At 41.6% G+C, this 11535-nt stretch overlaps 1 protein-coding gene across 3 annotated transcripts in view; it reads right to left on the reverse strand.

Moving 5' to 3' along the window:
• The window catches only part of RHOBTB1 (Rho related BTB domain containing 1), a 55433-nt gene extending 44072 nt beyond the window's left edge, over window positions 1–11361 (reverse strand). Inside the window, exons 1-2 of one of the 3 annotated variants that reach the window (XM_030031068.2) lie at window positions 11118–11361; window positions 6422–6516 (exon numbers count right to left, since the gene is read on the reverse strand). The gene's annotated coding sequence lies outside the window, so the exon portion shown is untranslated. Of the gene's footprint in view, window positions 1–6421; window positions 6517–6947; window positions 7115–10696; window positions 10993–11117 lie in introns of those variants that run through there. The other 2 variants (XM_030031069.2, XM_030031070.2) reach the window with 2 other exon arrangements.
• Between the last annotated feature and the right edge of the window lie 174 nt (window positions 11362–11535).

Raw genomic sequence — 11535 nt, forward strand, 5'->3', positions numbered from 1 at the left:
TTCTGTCCCTAGCTACTTCCTCTGTTCACAGACTGGGACATACCAGAATAACTCTTTATTTCCACTTCACAGGACAACATTCACACATATATGAAATGCTAATCCCAGGAGCAAATCCTCACCTTGAAGAACTGATTTCATGTCTGTACTATGTTATCCAATTATCTCACCTGTAGTGCTAGCATCTGTATAACTGTTCAGAGTTTCTTAAAATGTTTCTGCCATCTAATCAGATGTTAATGGAATGGAAAGAACTTCTTTGTGGAATGAAATGAGAGTCATAGCAAACAGTCAGCTGGGGAAGATTTTATGTCTGTCTGACCTTCTGGCTAGCTGTCGGTCTCTGTCCCTCCTCTATGTAGATCAGTCAAAATGCACTTCTGTCTGAGTACTGAGTTTCAAAGACAGTGGTATCTTGGAAGCACTGTATACTACAAGAGGAGGTTTTCAATGGCAAACACAGTCTTTGCTTCTCACTTTTGATCTGAGGTATTGAGCTTTAAAAGCTGTATATAAATGGATCAGCTCTCATTCTTTAAAGCATTATAAATGCTCTCCCTGCCTTTTGAGGCTTGTAAAAATCACCTAATGTATTAAAAGCCTAGTAGCTTTATATGCAGAAGGATACAAAAGGTAGACCAAATTTTAGAAGCTGAAATATTGGTCAGAGATTGCATAAATTCTACAGGAGCAATACATAAATAGAGATCTCTGCAATGACATGCTGTTACTGCTCTGATTTGCTTATACTGGTGCTATAAAGAGATCACAAGGAGAAGTCTTGAACACAGATCTCTAATTACAGGAATGGGAAGGTATAGGGTAGGAGTGATGAGGGGAAGAGAAACAAAGTGGATTTTCTCTCTTTTTTCACAGTTGCCAAAGACTACTATTATTGGTCTCTGAATCACTGCTTATATACAAGAACAGCAGCCATATTCTGATCTTTATAGGGTGTCAAACCAACAGAGCAGCATTAAATACTAAAATCAAGGGCAACTTAATCTCACCACCATTAATCTTTGAGAAACAGCCTTATTACCTACAACTTACTCTTCTGCACCTCTGTCCCATAGTTAGCTAGACACAAAAGTAAAAGTGTAGAAAGTAAAACCAATTATGGTTTAAGAACCTGATATAAATCCTACTGAAACTGATGGGGAAAAGCTTCCACTGACTCCTCTGGGCTTCAATTCAGGTGGTAATCAAGAAGAAAAAAATCCATCAAATTAGTTGCAACATGCCTGTCTTAGAAAGATGAAGACATATAACTTAAAGTAGCTGAAGCAAAACAGCACTGAATGAAACACCTATCACTTTAATATTTTTTCCACTAGGTTGTTCAAAGAATGTACTGGTTTGGGTTACGATTCCTCCCCCCCCCCCCCCCCCCCCCCCCCAAGTTTACAGTACGAGTCTTCATTTGTTTTGAATAGTGTGATTCTGCATAGTAGCAACACTGTGGCTTTAATCATTCAAGATCCAAATTCAAAGTCTCAAACACCTGTTATATTCTGCACATTCTCTACTTTTGAACCATACATTTTTTGAAAGAGAAAGCTTTTCCAGGAAGGTAAGACCTTGTGCCTCTTACAGCCATTTACCCCAGTTTAATGACAAGATTTAGTTACACTAGGACAGATTGCCTTCAAAGACTGCACTTTTGCAACACGAACTTAAATTCACTGGGTTAGACTGGATTATATCAGCACAAGGTTTCCACTGTCCAAATACTGCTTAGCTATTTTAGCAGTTTACTTCAATATGTCTAAGTAAATCTAGTTACCACATTTTTGTTTCGCCATTGAGTCAAGGCCTTAGATCATATGCAGAAAGAAAATTACCAGGGTTGGTTCTGATGGACATCTTTCTGCCCCTGAAACACTTTCTGTAAATTCTAGCAAAGCTGTGTAGCTGAAGGATAATGGTAATTGCAGAAATTGCAGAGGAATGCACACAAGTGATCCATCCAAGTGAATGTACACAAGTGATTCCACGTCTAAGAAGCAGGGAATGAAGACAGTTTGTATGTTTCACTGCAGGCTGTTTGATAAGACTTTCCCAAATGATGTTTTATAGCAAAAGTTACGCAAAAGGATTCTGTTCTTTTTTAATGCTACTATTCAAAAGCCATCAACCATGAAAGCACATCTTTCTTGCACATATTTGCAGTTTTTACTGAGGGTGTGGAACATAGTACCTTCAAGAGCTGTCAAAGTATTGTTACAGGCTTGAAGTACAGATTAGGCAAAAGACAGAGAGCTTAAAGGATTCAAGCTACTATGTATACTGTGTGATTTGCAAAGTGTGGAGAAAAAAACATCACTTTCCAATTACACATATACAAACAGATAACTGCAGCATTTAAATATGTCAGGAGCAGAATTTACCTTTGTAAAATTAAAACCAAACTAGAACTACCAGCAGTGGTTTGGAACTTAATCAGTCACTCAGGGAGCTTTAACAAAATCAGAAGTATTCCAGTGCCTTGAAATTTCTCATGCACTCATTGCTTGGAAGTCATATTGTCAAAGCATCTTGAATTCTACTAACAGTTTTTTTCTTTTTCAATAAAGTAGCAAGGCACATAGCTTTTTATTTTTAAAGAACCCTTTACAGTCTTTTCTGAGTCAGGCAAGAGTCCTTTTCCTGGGTAAGGGTAGAAGAGAATAACTACAAAGATATTAATCTTACTTGCTCCCATACGTATTGGCAAAAGTGCTAGAGCAGGGTGCATTTTGTAGCATTATAGAAGCCTCAAGTGAACTGAATGCCTCCCCCACCTCACCTCCAAAATATTTTTGCAGGAAAAGATATGAATTATTGACAGAGGCAACTGCCTATAAAATTTTGTGAAACTATATATCTGTTACAGAAGATAAATATTTCTCCACCATTCCAATTTAAAATAGATGAACAGCACTTATTTTTTACATTAGGCTTCTAGCTGAAATTCAGAACTACAGCTAAAATGCTATTGTACTATTATTGTAAGAGAGATGTTGAGAGTTCCTTAATTATAGTGTTGCCAGTGAGAACCACTGTTGCAAACACACAAAGAAAGGAGGATTAAAAAAACCAAATTCACCCCTGGAGAAATTCCAATGGAGGCAGTTGCATTGCCTCAAGAAGAGCCTGACCTACAGGTATTTTCCTTAGAAGACTGGGAAGTATTTTTTGAAATGTTCCTCTTTATTTAGTGACCAATAATCTACATATATGCCTAAGCACGTACAACAGTTGAAAACATGTATCTGAAATAGAAGATCCAAATTTAAGGAGTTCAAGTGTTAAGCAATAGCCATAAATCAAGAACTGAAATGTTGATAGGCACAAGAGCCACAAGATATATATCTATCTCAAGTGTAAACGGTACCTGTTGCTCAGGACAATTATTGGAACTTCTGCCCACTTAGGAGCCTATGTAGAAGCACATTTCACCACTGACAAAGTGGTGAAAACAAGCAAGTATCTAAACCTCAGGTACCGTTACCATACTAAGTATGTTTTTATTGTTGCAAATCCTCATCTTGAGTGCTAGGCCCTTGCTTCCTAAAGTGTGAGACACAGGTAATTCGAGCTGGCAAGAGGATACTCTGGCGTGACAGTACTACTTTTATATCACAACTTGGACTTCTTGTGTTGGATACCTTGTCGCTTAAGCTCCCTGAATAAATGGACATTTCAGAACTGCATCATTTCTTTCTTCATTTCCCACCTAACAATAACAAAGAATTGTTTCCCGATTCTGCATAGGTGTTGTGAGACTCATTCGTTCTCCTTTATTAAAAGCACAGGAAATCCCATGATGAAGTTAGAAATGTGCTTAGTACAGGATTTCAACAGTGTGTGATAGACAGTTATAGAGAACATAAATTTAATTACAAAGATTAAAAGCAACAAACAGCAACACTGCCCCTTCCCCGACATCCCAACCACAGACACACAACAGTTCCCCAATTTTCTAATCTCTAGTCACAAGCAATCATAAGCTTGTGAAGAACTAGCTCAAGCAGTTTTAACATTTAAAATTTGCTCTGCTACATTTAATTCTACTGAAGTTTACTCTTTCACACACACCCACCTCAGCTGGTTTTGCACAGTCCAGAACTTTGTTTTTACCTGTCTGAATTGTCAGCTAAATTAAATTGCCAGATTCTCTGCTGTAGTGGCTAACACACATGTACCTATTTTATTCCATTGACTGTGGAGAAAGTAATCTCTGAGAGAGCAGTAGATTCTTTAACCCAAGAGCTAAATTTACTACAACTCGTCTCATAATGCCTCAAGTGACACAGAAGCCCGTAAGCAAATAAGCTGTGACCGGGATGTTAAGGAGCAAATAACACCTCTACAAAGACATGCCTTCCACAGATGTAGCATTTTCTGACCCAAGAACACGACAATACATAAGTTAACTTTTGTCCAGACCTGCTGATATGTTCTCTTCAAGAAGTGAGACCCAATCACAGAAGCAACATAAACTGGTGTGGAAACAGCAAGTTTCCAAGAACATTATTCTGTAACTTAATTACATAAGCTACGCGTATTACTCAGAAATTCATTTAGAGACAGAAAATCAGGCTGGGAAGTGAGACTTGACACTGGGAGCAGAGGTGAAGAGAGATATTGCAGTTCTTAGGTGTGCCATTTGCCTTAATAAGTACTTGTGATGCTGAGATCACTCAGTGTATATTAAATAATTCATAGCATCACAATTTACATACATGTAATATTATATACTGGCTTTCAGGAACTGCATTACCTATAAAATGACTTCTATTTTTGTTCACAAAGTACATGTTTGTCTGATGATGTGCTCGAGAGGGCTCATTAAATTACTAATGTAACTATTAAAGCTATTAAATTACAAATTTTGAGGGATCAATTCAAAGCACATTGAGATAAGCATAAATCCAAAGTAAACCAGGTGTCTCTTCACTTCAGTGACCCTCCTGTGAGGCTCTGAATGCTGAAATCTCTTTCTCCTGACAGCATTAACCTGTTCCTTGTATGACCCTCCCTGGCCAAAACACTGAAGTAGTTATTCCTAGGGGTCACAGAACATTCTGTTTGGTAGTACATAATGATGGGGGGGGTGGAACGCTTGGTTTGTGTTTGCTTTGAGAGCCCAGGGGAGGGATTGCTCCTTAAGCTTCCTGACAAGATGCTTATTTTTATTCACATTGTCACTATGTTTTCCCATGAACAAATATTTATACTTCAGAGGAAATGTTTCAGTAACATGTAACAGGCAGGATAAGAAACATGTTCACTTCCCTTCCCTTTATTATGAGAAAGCAATTTTGCTTACATGAGAAAGTAAAGAAATAGATTCTCTAGAGATGCCTGGGAAGGAGTCATTCTTGCAGGGAACCTGTCTTGAAAATATTGGCAGCATGTCACTGTGTTAGATGACCTGTAGAGGTTTCATTTGTAATTGCAAGAAATAAATACATCAGAGATTTATTGTTTCCTTTGTTCAGAGAAACAGACCATTCTTGTACAATCCTGTCTTAATTAAAATATTTTCCCTTCTGACAAATTTTAGTAGCATGTTATGTTCCTAACTGCATTACTATAAAGTACATTTAACACATATGGCAAGATATAAAACCACCTTTTGTTAATGCTTCTGAACATATAACAGACTGGGAAGGCCAATGGGTGAAAACAACCTAATTTCACTGACTACTCCAAAATTTGAGCAGGGGGCTGGACTATATGACTTCCTGAGGTTCTTTACAACCTTAATTTTCCTGTGATCCTAAATTAAGGAGATGTATTTTTTTTTTCTAACTTACATGCTTACTGTATGAACCTGTGAAGATCTGGGTGGGGGACTTGGCAAAAGCATTATTAATATGCACCTGTAATTCAGGCTGGCAACAGCCCCACCTTTTCCCTAGGCTGCGCAGAGCAGGCAAAAAGCAAGCTGCCTGGTTGCATGAAAGAGTGCCTGCGTATTTATGGTACAAACTCTTTCTTTATCCCAGGATCTCACTCATTTCCTGCATCTGCAGTTAGTCTGTCTAAGTATTCACTCTTGAAAATTAGACATAGTAGCTTCCGTTTCTTTTATGCTTTGAAGAAAAGCTTGACATTTGGTCAAAAGCTACCATGTGCAGAAGCTGCCCATTACACTAACTCCCCAACAATGCGGATCCTTTATACATTTGTTTTTGTCTACTGGAATATCAGAACAAAGCTGACTAATCCTGTGAGTGAAAACATTAATTCTAGAACTTTTCAGTTAAGACTTTCAGTACAAAGTTCTCCAAGTCACAGATGTTATAACTTTAAAATACCTGACCAAAAGCTGCTGGACAGAACAGCAGCACTGACAGGCAACACTGAGTGAAAAGAGTCAGGGTTTTTTGTTTTGTTTGGGTTTGTTTTATTTCTCCTGGGGAATACTTACCACACAGGAGAAAATGACATTCATATCCATTTTTAACAGCTTGATCAAAAGCAGAATTCCATTAAAGATATTTCATTTCTCTTACTGTGGCACTCCTGAAGGAGAAAAAAGAAAGGAAAAAAAAAAAAGAGAGAGAATAAACCTTACTATTTTCAATCTAGAATTGTAACACATGCAATACCAAAGACATCTCTTATGATCTATTTTATATTGTAAAACAGGACTGCTTGGTCAACAAAACAGTCTTCCAAAGCTTCAAACAGGTAAACTGAATATCTGCAGTAAAGTATTAACTGTTCACTCCAATGCACTGAAGAAATCATGGGTAGATAGATGAGCTTTTGAGCATAACTGGAGATTGACGCAGCTCTGTCAAATAAAGCTTGTTCTTGAACAATTTTTCTCTGGATTTAGATTAAAAAAAAACAAACCCAGCTTACGTGTCAGAAACAAACACCGCTGTATCACAGTTAACCAGCTCTTCATAGGTTAGTTAACAGGGTCTGAGGATGGGGTTTTTGCCGACCTTCAAGAAGGTGACAAGACTCTAATATATGAGCTGACAGCCTGATGACAGGTGAACTGGGACTTCTGAGTTGGTTCCACCTTTGGTCCCAAATGAAATTAATTATAGAAGTGCTTCATTGGGTTTGGTAAATGTCTGCATTATTGTCACTTGGGTCCCATCCAGGAGCAAGGCTGAGGTTTTCCAAGAACCTAAGGTGGGAGCAACATTGGTTTCACCTCAGATGCTGCCCTAAAAGCAATGCTCAATGACACAAGTAGCTTTCAGAGGTTTCATGCTAGCTTGAAAAGCAGAAGTGAAATGCAGATTCTTCAGCTGAAGGGACTAGCGGCCTGCTTAGCTTTTCTAGCTATTTCTCCCTCCTTATCAGCAACGTTTCAGAGTTGAATTTAGGACTGAAGTTAGTTTTTCACAGAAATTCCCACCTTCTGTAGATACCATGCACAAGACAACAGTGAGGGTGAACATAGAAACTGAAGTAACACCTCATTCCACCTTTGTGGAATAGACAAGTCACTGGAATTGACACTAGAGCTAGAGGTATGATATTTATATCCTTCTAGACGTCCTTCCCTTCCATAGAAGCACCTTTGCTACTTATCCATAAGCATTTTAGTAGCAAAGACCACATCAGACTTCCTTAGCTACCATGTTTTATGCAGCTATGACTGCTTAGAATCTTACCATCTTTTCTATTGTCTTCACCCTGACTTTCTCCAAGGCAGGCCCTTAGAGCCTCCACACATAGCTCCCTTTGTGAGCCCTACAAATAACAGCCTTATTCCACAATGAAACAAAACTCCAAATAATAAATTTAGTGGCATAAGCTCACACAGGGCTTTCAAACTATTTAAATACCTATTTATGTGATACTGTACCATTCAGAACTGTTCATTTGTTTCCTCAGTACTGATGGTAGATTAGAAGTTATTTGCAGCTTCTTTCAGAACATCCCTTTTCAGAAAAAAGGGATCTGGTTTAACTGATCATAAACTCAGAGGTTTCCCTGGTTTTATTTCACCAAGATCTCATACATTTCAACTAGCCTTTCTCTGCTTTGCCCTCATTAAAATCCACAGACATGGCCTCCACAGATACATCAAGATCCTTCTCACTCTCAGACAGACATGCAAAGCCCTTCCACCAGCTCATTCATAATTCTTTTTCAGAAATCATTAATTATTTCCATTTTTGTCCTATTAAAGGCCGCATTGAGACTCTCCCGCTTGCTGAGAGATTTTTGTAATTGTTACGCTGTAAAGTCAGACCAGTTGTTTGAAGAGTGTAAGATAGAAATGTAGTTAAACCTGATTTTCATCATTACTAAAGCATAAGCCTAAAAGTTTCACTTCACAGAAATAAAGTTTCTGGCCTCTATCCCCCACCCCTCAACCTCACTTCGGCTTTCTGGTTTTGAAGATAGCTGGGACCACAAAAAAAGGTTCTAATCCTGATTAGCATTGTGCCGTCTGATTACAACTCCAAATTGTAAACATGTTCCCTACCATGGTGGCGGAGGCAGATCTTCCATTTCTGTGACGGTGATCTGTGCTCAGAAGAATAGAGCAGCTAAACCTTATGTGCAACTTCCTCATCCAAGTCTTCAGGAACTCACAGCTGAAAAGACAGCTGGCTTTATGTGACTCTTATCCTGTGTGCCTGCACCAGAGAGCATCAGTTTTGGCCATGGCAGTGCAATTCCTTCTCTCTCCCATCCACTCCTCACCCAGGCAGGCATTACCTGAACTAATGCTCACCCACAACTACAAGCTCACTATGGTGCTGTCTGCAGGACATGCAGTAAGATCATGATAAGCTGAGGGAAACTAAAGCCAGCTGGAACAAAGAGTAATTCAGTGAGGGATGTACTTATATGGTCTAATTCTTCAAGGTGGGGAACTTCCTTTGAATGGGCAGGAAGGGGACAAGCAGGTGGTTGTTGCCACAGGTTGGCAGGTGATACAATCGCAGTGCAAACCAGGCCCAGAAGGAATGCAGACGAGACCATGTGGAACACTGGGCTCCCCGGATGGCTCCTTGGGGCCAATGCATAGCCAGTCATGTGTGATCTGGCCTAGGACCCTCTTCTGCTATGTACAAGTCACTCCTCTAACACAATGACACTAGAGAAAACTCAAGGAAAACTCAGCCAAATTTTCTCCTCAAATCCACCCCAGCTTCACCTTTGGGTTGTTCAGTAGCCTAAGTTGATCCAGTCTTTTTTTCTCCCCCAGTTTTTTGTTGGGCTTTTTTTTGTTTGGTTGGTTTTTAGATTATTACCAAACTAACCATATTGCAGAATTTTATCCTCTCAACCTACTTAAGAGCTTCCATTTACCAGCCTATCATTTCTACATATTGGTTTCATATTTCTGTAACGTCACACATTTTCAGTACATCTGCCCAAAATCTCTCAACAAACTTTGAGTGATTATGTAGAAGAAAAGCAACTGCTTATAAGTATGATGTTTCTGCTTTGTTTTATATGGTTTTACTTCAAACTTTTGCCTATAAAAGTTCAAATACTGGAAGAAGTTCAAGTAAAAGAAAGGGCAGAACCTTAGTTCACCGTTGTAATCTTTACTATGACACACCTCGCTTACTGTACATTACATGGTTGAACAGACAGTAGAAATTTTACTTCCCATTGATACCTAAACTAACATTTCCCCTCAACATATTTTCAAACCTTTAATGTTCCAGAATCCATAGTAAATGCAAGCGTTTTGCTCTTCCTACTTCAGTTTAGACAAGTGTGTTTTTTCTGGGGTCTCCCTTAGAGATAAAGAAATTTTTTCCTCTATTGATTATATAGACAAAAGCAACCAATGACACGTGATGTAAATACCTTTATTTAACTACGTACAAATGATGGCATTTGGTGAGAAGCTGACAATCAGGTTCTAAAAGAAGACAGGATACTATGATTGCCACTAACCCTGCCTTAGGATCATCCACGACGAGTTGGTTAAACAAAAGTGTATGTATTAAAGCTCTAATTTCCTATGCTCCCCAAGTAGGGAAAAGTTTTGCTCTTTTCTCATTCCTCTTTTCTGAGAGCTGCAAAAGAGCTGGGCTGGTACAGCCTGCTGCTTCTCCCCCAGAGGTCCTCAACAACTGTAAGGAACAGAAGGGGCTCTCTAACTTCATCCTCCTGCTAGTCTTTTTGGAGACACGTCCTTCTTCGTAACCAGCTCCTCTTGTATCCAGTTTTCTACATGCATTTGCACTCTGTACTGATTGCAAATTTCATTCATGTAATGCAGAGACCCATTAATAATTTAAGATTAAAAAGGAACCCAAGGGCAGGAATATTCCATTTTTGCTCATGCAATAGATGTTACTTTGCTAGTACGTTAACTCAAGTTATCTTTGTGCATGCTACTTTAATTCAGTAAATTGCTTTTCAAACACAGTGCATTCAGAAAGTACCTGGAGAATCTGTATGAGAGGAGAGTTTAATTTTTATGGTGAATGTGCTAGATCAATATCCAGAAAGAGAAATACGGACAGATTTTATTTTTGTCCATCGAGTTTTCAAAGAGAGGGGGCAGCCAGAATAAATCGTATAAAGAAGCCCCCTGCACAAACAAGGAAAAGTCGTATCAGGTGTAGTGATCCCAGCACACTATTTACACTGTGTTCAACCAGACAAATAATAAATAAGTCTAACGGTATCTAATAGCTCAATAGCGTTGCAGCGGGACCGCCTGCACACCCAAGAGAGCTGTCAGCATTTTTAGCCTTACCGGGGAAGGGAACGGGACACCAGGTCGGGCCAGGCAGGTGCCGGGTCTCCTCCAGGGGCGGAAGCCAGACGCGGCGGCCCCGCTCAGCAGCCCGGAGGAGCCGTGAGCTCCTGTCAGGATCTGCCCTCGAAGAAGGGCGGCGGCCGGCGCCCCCCGGCAAAGCCGCCCCGAGCACCGCGGTGCCTCAGCCGCCCGCCGCTCCTTCCTCCGCGCCAGCTTCCCTCTCTCTTCGGGTCCAGTGGAGCTTGCCACCGCGTCCGGCTCCGGGCCCGCTGGGTCACCCGCGTCCCGACGCGCCCGGCCCGGCGATCGCCCTGGAGAGACTCGGGCAGCGCCTGACAGCGGCGCCTGCCTGCCTCCCTCTCTCCCCGCCTGACATCCGCCCGCCCCGCGGGAGCGCGACCGGGGCCGCGCGTCTCACCTGAGCGCGGAGCAGGACCCGCTTGGGGGGGGACAGACAGGGTAGAAGTGCCAGCCGCCGGCGCGGCCCGCCTCCTCAGCGGTGCGGTGCGGTGCGGTGCGGTGCGGTGTGGTGCGGTGCGGCCCGGCCCGCCCTGCCCTGTCCTGTCCGGCCCGGCCGGCGGGGAGCGGAGCAGCCGGCACGCCCCAGCCAACCAACCAGCCAGCCGCCCGCCCCGGGGCGGGCTGGCCGGGCCGTCACGTGAGCGCGCTCGAGCACGCGGTGCCGTTACAGCCGTTGCAGCCGTTACGGCCGTTACAGCCGCGCGTGGCGGGAAAGGCGGGGGGAGGGAAGGGGTGGGGCGGTGCGGTGCTGCTCTCTGTGGTGCCGCGCGCTGCCGCTCAGGTGAGGTGCGACGGCTCCGGCGGCCCCGGCGCGG

This window comes from Aquila chrysaetos, chromosome 11 (genome assembly GCF_900496995.4).
Source record: "Aquila chrysaetos chrysaetos chromosome 11, bAquChr1.4, whole genome shotgun sequence".
Lineage (NCBI taxonomy): Eukaryota > Metazoa > Chordata > Aves > Accipitriformes > Accipitridae > Aquila > Aquila chrysaetos.